This window comes from Notamacropus eugenii, chromosome 2 (genome assembly GCF_028372415.1).
Source record: "Notamacropus eugenii isolate mMacEug1 chromosome 2, mMacEug1.pri_v2, whole genome shotgun sequence".
Taxonomy (NCBI): Eukaryota; Metazoa; Chordata; class Mammalia; order Diprotodontia; family Macropodidae; genus Notamacropus; species Notamacropus eugenii.
The window spans coordinates 18,676,942-18,684,887 of NC_092873.1; positions in this window are offsets into that span (position 1 = coordinate 18,676,942).

Here is a 7,946-nt window from a genome sequence, read left to right on the forward strand (position 1 = left end):
GGGCCACTTGAGGATCAGTGAGCTAGGGACGTTGGGCCCACGAAGAGAGAAGGATCTCGCCTCTACGACTATGGCCAGCACCCATTTAAGTCATGTCTTTGCTACCACAAAGAGCATCGCTAGATGCAGGACCCTCATTTCTGCCTTTGACTTCCTCCAAGTCCCACAGCAGGACTGCTGGGTTGAGGGCTGGGAGTGCACAGCTTAGCACTCACTCTTCTGCTAAAATCCCAAAGAGACCACTTAGGAGGAAACTGAGGCAAGCAGGGCTAAGTGACTTTCCCAGGGTCTCACCACTAGTAGGTAGATGTCTGAGGCTGGATTTGAACTCCAGGCCTGACACTATTCACTATAATGCCCCCTATCTGCGCTAGCCTGTCTTCTTCTCGTACTCCCTCCAATACTGACTTTTCCCATCTTCTGTTATCTTTTCCAAAGTGCTGAGTGTGAATTGAAGGCTAGAGTTGTTTTCCTTTGCTTTTCTCTTAATCAACAAGCACTTAGTAAACACCTTCTGTATTCGACACTGCTCTCAACAATGAGCTTCCATCTTCATGAGAGAAGATATAGAAAGTGTACCCAAGACAAGCACAACATACACTTTGAGGAGAAGGACACAAACACAGAGTGTGTGAGTGAGTATGTGAGTATGTGTGTGTGTGTGTGTATGTGTGTGTGTGTGTGTGTGAATCATGTAGAAAAGTGTGGCCCTTGGGCAGAATTTGGAAGGAAATGAGACTCTAGGAGGCAGAAATAGGGAGTGGGGAGGGGAGAGACTTGAGGTAGTGAAAAGGTCAATCTGGAGACTACTGAAATGTTCAAGACCCCTAATGTGGTGGCTTTGTGAGAGAAGAGCGATGCGTCAACGTGAGAAATGGCCACATTTGGCACTTGCCTGGATAGGGGGAGAGTGGCAGAACAGGAAAGCTGGGAAGAGGTGCAGGTTGTAGGGAAAGATCACGAGATCCATCCTGGTCATGTTGGGTTTAAGAGATCTACAGGACATACAGGAGCATAAGCAATTAGTGATACAGGCCTGGACACGGAGGCCTGGGAGTCATCTGCACAGAGATGACCATTGAATCCATGGGAACTGATGAAGTCATCAAGTGAGAAAGCGTAGTCAAGAAGGATTAAGATTGGGAGTCATGCCCTAACCCTAACTGCCAGTCTGCCAGTTAAGCCATCATTGTTGGTTCTGACTGTGAGCAGTCTGTTGAGTGATGTGGCTGGAAGGACTGAATGGAGAGAACTGAGAAATGAAGAAAAGCCTGGGCATAGGTGGCTGGGGTGGGCCATCGGGTGATAGTTGGAGGGGTACGATAAGGTTTAGATGGCAGTGGAGAAGGAACCCCCAGATAGGAAGAGTGGAGATTAGAGACATGGTGATTGAAGGGACAAATGCTAGGAGAAGGAGTTAACCTTAGCAAGGACACTGGATCAGCAAAGGAGGAGAGGAAGGGATCCGGGGCAAAGATTTAGGAGATGTAGAAAGAGGGAGAAGGAGCTCATGGGAGGTCACTAAAGCACAAAGCCAGATCCAGCTGATGGGGGGGGGGGAGAAAGGGAATAAGTATTTCTAAAGTACCTACTATGTGCCCGGCATTTCTCAGATATTAGCCCATTTAATCCTGTGAAGTAGGTGCTACTCTTATACTCATTTTACAGTGGAAGAAACTGAGGCAGGCAGAGGTGAAGTGACTTCCCCATAGTCACACATCTGCTAAATCTGATGCTGCTTTTGAGCTCAGGTCTTGCTGACCCCAGGCCCAGCAATCTATCCACTGTCTGTCTTTAGACACATGGAAACGTGCTGCCTGGTCCCATGACTCTTGAACCCCTCAGGCCCCTGTCTTATCACTGCTCACACCCCAACAAAACACAACCCCGGATCACTCCCACCATCTCATCTTTTCTTCTCCTACTCACAACAGGCTGAAACTGAGCTGGCAGAAGTCTCACCATTGAGCTGCTGGGGTTCACAGCAAGCTGACATTATCTAATCTCAACTGCCCAAATGTGGGAAGGAGGCTGGGGAAAACAAGGAAAGGCTGGGAACCACCCCTGTGCAGAGGCAGATGGCAAATCTCTTATGGAGAAGTAAAAAGATTAATTGCCTTGGTAGGAGGATGACGCAGGATGAGAAACGTATAGTTTGGGATGGGAGATTTGTATTCAGACTACACATTTATGGCCAAGATTGTGTGTGAGTGTGTGTATGTGTGTGTGTATGTGTGTGAATGTGTGTGTGTATGTATGTGTGTGTGAGTGTCTGTGTGTATGTGTATCTAGTGGGGGGATGAGGTGGGAAGCATCGTCTTGCTATAATAGGGCCCAATTTGGATTTTATTTTAGCCATTTCGATCATGTCTGACTCTTCATGACCCCATGCTGGGTCTTCTTGGCAAATGGAGTGGTTTGCCATTTCCTTGTCCAGCTCATTTTATGGATGAGAAAACTGAGGCAAGCAGGGTGGAGTGACTTGCCCAGGGTCACACAGCTGGAAAGTGTTTGAGGCTGACCACTTGGGATTAGAGGATGTCAATTTGTTATGTAAAGGAGCTCGGGAAGCCCCTAGTGAGCAGTAACCTGAGCAGATACATAAGTCCAGGGTCAGGTTTTGTTGAGGTGTGAGCAGTGACATTATAGGAGGCTGACCTGTAATGTGTCCTTTGACCACTTATTAGTTGGTTAATGGCTTTTGGTCTTATTAAAGGGTGGGGACATTCAGGGTTGCCCCATTCCATGGCAGACTTCTTCCTCTTGGTGAGTCTCCCCTCTTCCCCAAGGTGAATCTTTCCCATTCCTGCCTGACCTCAGGTACAAAAAGTGTTCCTGGGGCTGAACCAGCTGGGACTAGGCTAGGCCAAGTAACTCCCTTGCTTTCTCCAAGCTGCCTCCATTGGAAGGACAAGCTGAGTACGGAGAAGCCCCAGCCCAGAGAATCCCTAGACTATCACATGTTCCCAGGACTGTGGGGTGTTAGAAAAGGTCTGCTGTTTAGAAGTGGTGCCAAGATCTAAGGCTGACCTCTGTTAACATTTGGACTCTTTGTACAGATGGGGAAACTGAGACCCAGAGAGGCACACAATGGGTTAGCAATGAAGCTAAGACTTGTGTGCTTGGCTGCTTCCATTCAGATTTCATTCCATTCCCCTTTTCACCTTTATAAAATCCCCTCTCAAATGTCCGTCTTGGGTCTCTGCTCCTCAGACCCTACCCTCTCTGCTAGCAGACGGTGAGCAAAGACTTAAACACAGGGTTGATGAATCCTGGTGTGTTGGGGGCTGAATCCTGTCCAGGTTACCAGTGCCCGTATGCACTGGCAGCCCTCATTAAAACTGCCATGTGGGCTTGAACCAACACTTTAGAAGCCGTGACCTGCCATCTGGAGAGAGATTCATGACCATGGTGGTGGTGGGGGGAACCACAAAATTAATAAAACAATAACAATCAAGCTTGAGTCGGTGGCACTCTCCCTCCCTCCTCCCACCAAGGTCCTTCCTTATAACGTGGGGAGTGCAGGGGTCATGATTTCTACTTTTTAGCTGAAGAAGGAGGGCCTGGGAGGGGGAAGGGTGCCAAGACATCATGTGGCCAGGTCAGACATCATTTCAGCTCTCGACTCTGGGTCCAGCTCTCGGCCTCCCAGGGACCTGAAATGGACCAGCCATCCTGGGAAATCATGGATTATAGGGATATTGAGGGTCAACTAGTCTAACCCTGTGAGCTTTACCAATAGGGAAACTGAGACCTTGAGTAGGGAGGCCTCTAGGTCAGGGTCACACACAAAGTGTTCTGCTTCTGTGTAGGACCAGCCAAATCCAGGACTAACTCAGACTTCTTAGACCCAGGATTTGCCTGGAGTTGATGTGAAAGGGAAGAGAGCTCATAGGGAACTCTGGGCTAGGCTTCAACCCAAGGAACCCAGGAGGAACACAAACCTCAGGAACTCATCCCATTGAAGCATATCTGATTGGCTCACTTGGCCTCCCCATGAACAGCCACCATGCTCAGTATCTTATCTCTTCTGGATCCTAGCCCAGCCTCTGCCCCCACAGAGAATGGCTGACCAGCTGCCTACTGTGTTTTGTTTCTTCTGTCCCTTTATGGCAGCTGCCCACTCTACTTCACATCTGTTTTCATGACACCTGTAGAGGGTGATGGAATGTACAGGAAGTTCTGGGATCGTTGATTTAGAGCTGAAAGTATCCTTCAATGCTATCTACTGTAGCCTTCTCATTTGACAGATCAGTAAACTGAGGACCAGAGAAAAGGAGTGACCTTCTCCAAGGTCACACAGGTAGTCAGTAGTAAGGTGATATTTGAATTTAGGTCCTCTGAGTCCAGGGCTTTAGGGAGAGTGAAGGCACACCAAAGACATAGCAGGTAGATCAGAAGACTTGGGTGAAAATTCTGGTGCTGCCACTTAACAATTGATGAAACACCTATTATGTAGATGTCATCCAGTCTGTGACCCATTCAGGGTTTTCTTGGCAAAGATACCAGAATAGTCTTCCATTCCCTTTTCCAGCTCATTCGACAGATGAGAAACTAAGACAAGCAGGGTTAAGTGACTTGCCCAGGGTCACACAGCTAGGAAGTATCTGAAGCCAGATTTGAGCTTACAAAGTTGAGTCTGACTCCAGACCTGGTGCTCTGTGCACTATGGTGCCACCCAGCTATACCTACTAGGTGATAGGGATACAAAACCAGAAATTAGATAGGCCCTATCCTCAAAGGGCCTATATGTCTTGGTTGTATATGTGGAAGGAGGTTGGGGGTGAGAAGAGCACCTAGAAAGTTGAATACAAAATTTAAACCCAGTAACTTTAGGCAGAGATAACCACAAGTCTGATTCAAAGGTATTTTATTAACAAAACAGGCATTCCAGAGGGCCCAATGGTAGGAGAGAATGAAGGGGTTTAAGATCTAGGTTGGGACTGCCACGATTGGGTTGCAGAGAGCAGGAAGTGGTGGTCAGGGAGAGAAGCTTCATTCTGGGTTATCTGGGACGTAGAATCCCAGAATGCAATAATCACCTCCTTCTCAGGAACAAAGGTGATGTTGCTGTAACGATAAGGGAAAGTGAGCAAGAAGGAACAGAGAGGAACTTAGAGCAGATGAGGAGACCCTAACCCTGCCTGATGGCCTGACAGGATCCATGAAGCCCTTGGTGTGGCCTCAGTCCTTATTGATGGAGACGAAGGCTCTGTCTGGGCATGAGGAGTGGGACAGAACTGGGGAGGGAGAGAGCAAAGTCCTCTGGTTTCCTTCAGATCCCCTTTAGTCTCTTGGAACAGGCTCCTGTTCTAGTTTTGAGGGAGAAGATAGAAGATGTCAACTTCTCTTTGGGTTACTGAAGGGAGAAAAGACTCTGGGAAGAAGCTTGCTACACCAGAGACTTCAAAGAGCTCTCAGGTGAAACCCAGGACTCTCCCATTGGGACCAAGGGGATTCAGCTCAGCCAGTGGGCTCTGGGACTGGGGCTACATTTGTTTAAGAGTAGTGAGGAGTAAGGCTCTGACCAGCTAGTGTTCCTTCATCATATGGCCCAAAATCCTGGCCAGGGAGGATGTGGGGCAAAGGACAGTTCTGAGAGGACCAGGGCAAAGGTCTGGGATGGAGGAAAGGGGGAATGGGCCACACTTTAGGAGGCTGGGAGGGGGCAGCTCTCAACACAAACCTGGCCTCTCTCCCCATTCTGCCTCAGGGAGGGGTCTTTTCAAGGGGTCAGTCACAGGGAATTGTAGTCAGTCAATTAGGCAGGCAGGCAGCAAGCACTGATTAAGAGATTATGTGTGCCAGGCTCTCTGCTCAGCACTGAGGATTCAGACAAAGGCGAAAGAGGTTCACTTCAATATATCTGCCCCCAGCCAGACTCTCCCATCTTCCAGATCCCTTCCTCTTAAACAAAGAATCGGAAGGGTGGAGCCAAGATGGCAGAGTAAAGGAAGGGACTTGCCTGAGCTCTCCCCACCCCTCCAAACACCTCTAAATAATGACTCTAAACAAATTCCAGAGCAGCAGAACTCACAAAAAGACAGACTGAAACAATTTTCCAGTCAAAAACAACTTAGAAGTTCAGCTACCTAGACATCATCTTTCAAGAAATGATCAAGGAAAACTGCCCTGAGATTCTAGATCAGAGGATAAAATAGAATTTGAAAGAATCCACCAATCACATCCTGAAAGAGATCCCAAAATGAAAACAGCCAGGAATATTGTAACCAAATTGCAGAGTTCCTAGTTCATGGAGAAAATTTTGCAAGGAACCGGGAAAAAAAAACCAATCTAAGTATCATGGAGTCACAGGCAGGGTAACACAAGATTTAGCAGCTTCTACATTAAAGAGTTGGAGGGCTTGGAATATGATATTTCTGGTGGCAAAGGAGCTAGGATTACAACCAAGAATTGCCTACTCAGCAAAACTGAGTATAATCCTTCAAGGGGAAAATGGTTATTCAGTATAATAGAGGACTTTCAGACATTCTTGATGAAAAGAGAGGAGTTGAATAGAAAATTTGACTTTTGACTTTCAAATACAAGGCTCAGAGAATCATAAATAGGTAAACAGGAAAGTGAAATCATAAGGGACTTAATAAGGTTAAAACTGTTTACATTCCCAGATGCAAAGATGATACGTGTAAATCATAACTTTCCCATCATTAGAGCAGATAGGAGCATATATAAACATACAGCATAGTTATGAGTTGAATATGAAGGGATGATATCTAAAAAAATAAAATTAAGAGATGACAGAAGAACGTACTGGGAGAAAGGGAAAGAGAGAGATAGAATGCAGTAAATTATCTCACATAAAAGAGGCAAAAAAACCTTTCACAACGGGTGGGGGGAGTGAGTGAACCTTACTCTCCTCAGAATTGTGTGTTCGTCTTTTGTTACCAAAGAAGACCATGCCATCAGAGAAATAATAACATGGCTTGAACTTGACTTTGTTTTGAGTGAGGGAGGGCTGTGCAGGTCACCAACCTCACTTATTCTCCAGAGTCATTTGAATCCAGTGACCAGATATTCATCAGAGTGACTGGAGATGACCCAGGATGAGGCAATTGGGGTTAAGTGACTTGCCCAAGGTCACACAGCTAGTGAGTGTCAAGTGTCTGAGGTGAGATTTGAACTCAGGTCCTCCTGACTCCTGCACTGGTGCTCTATCCACTGCACCACCTAGCTGCCCCTTCTCCTCAGAATTAGCTCAAAGAGGGAACAACATACACATTCAATTGGGTATAGAAATCATCTTACCCTATGCGGCAGGAGACAAAGGGGATAAGAGAAGGGGGGAGGGTGATAAAAGGAAGGCAGATTGGGGGAGGAGGTAGTCAGAAGGAAAACACTTTTGAAGAGGGACAGGGTGAAAGGAGAGAGAGAATAGAATACAATGGGGGGTAAGATGGAGGGAAATATAGTTAGTAATAGTAAATGTGAAAAAGAGTTTTGAAGCAAGTTTCTCTGACAAAGGCCTCATTTCTCAAACATCAGAGAACTGAGTCAAGTTTATTTTTTTGAAAGAGTCGTTCCCCAATTGATAAACGATCAAAAGATATGAAGTTTTCAGATGAAGTAATAAAAGTTATCTATAGCCATATCAAAAAAATTCTCTAACTCACTGTTGATTGGAGAAACGCAAATTAAAGCATTTTTGAGGTACTACCTCACACCTATTAGATTGGCTAATAGGACAGAAAAGGAAAATGACAAATGGTGGAGGAGATGTGGGAAAAAATGAGACATCAATGCACTGTTGTTGGAGTTGTGATGATTTACCCATTATGTAGAAGAATTTGGAACTATACCCAAAGGGCTATAAGACCATACATACATGCCTTCTGACTCGGCAGTACCCTTTCATCCAGCAATACCACTCCTAGGTCTGTATCTCTAAGAGATTAAAAAACAAAAAAGAAAAGGGACTATATGTACAA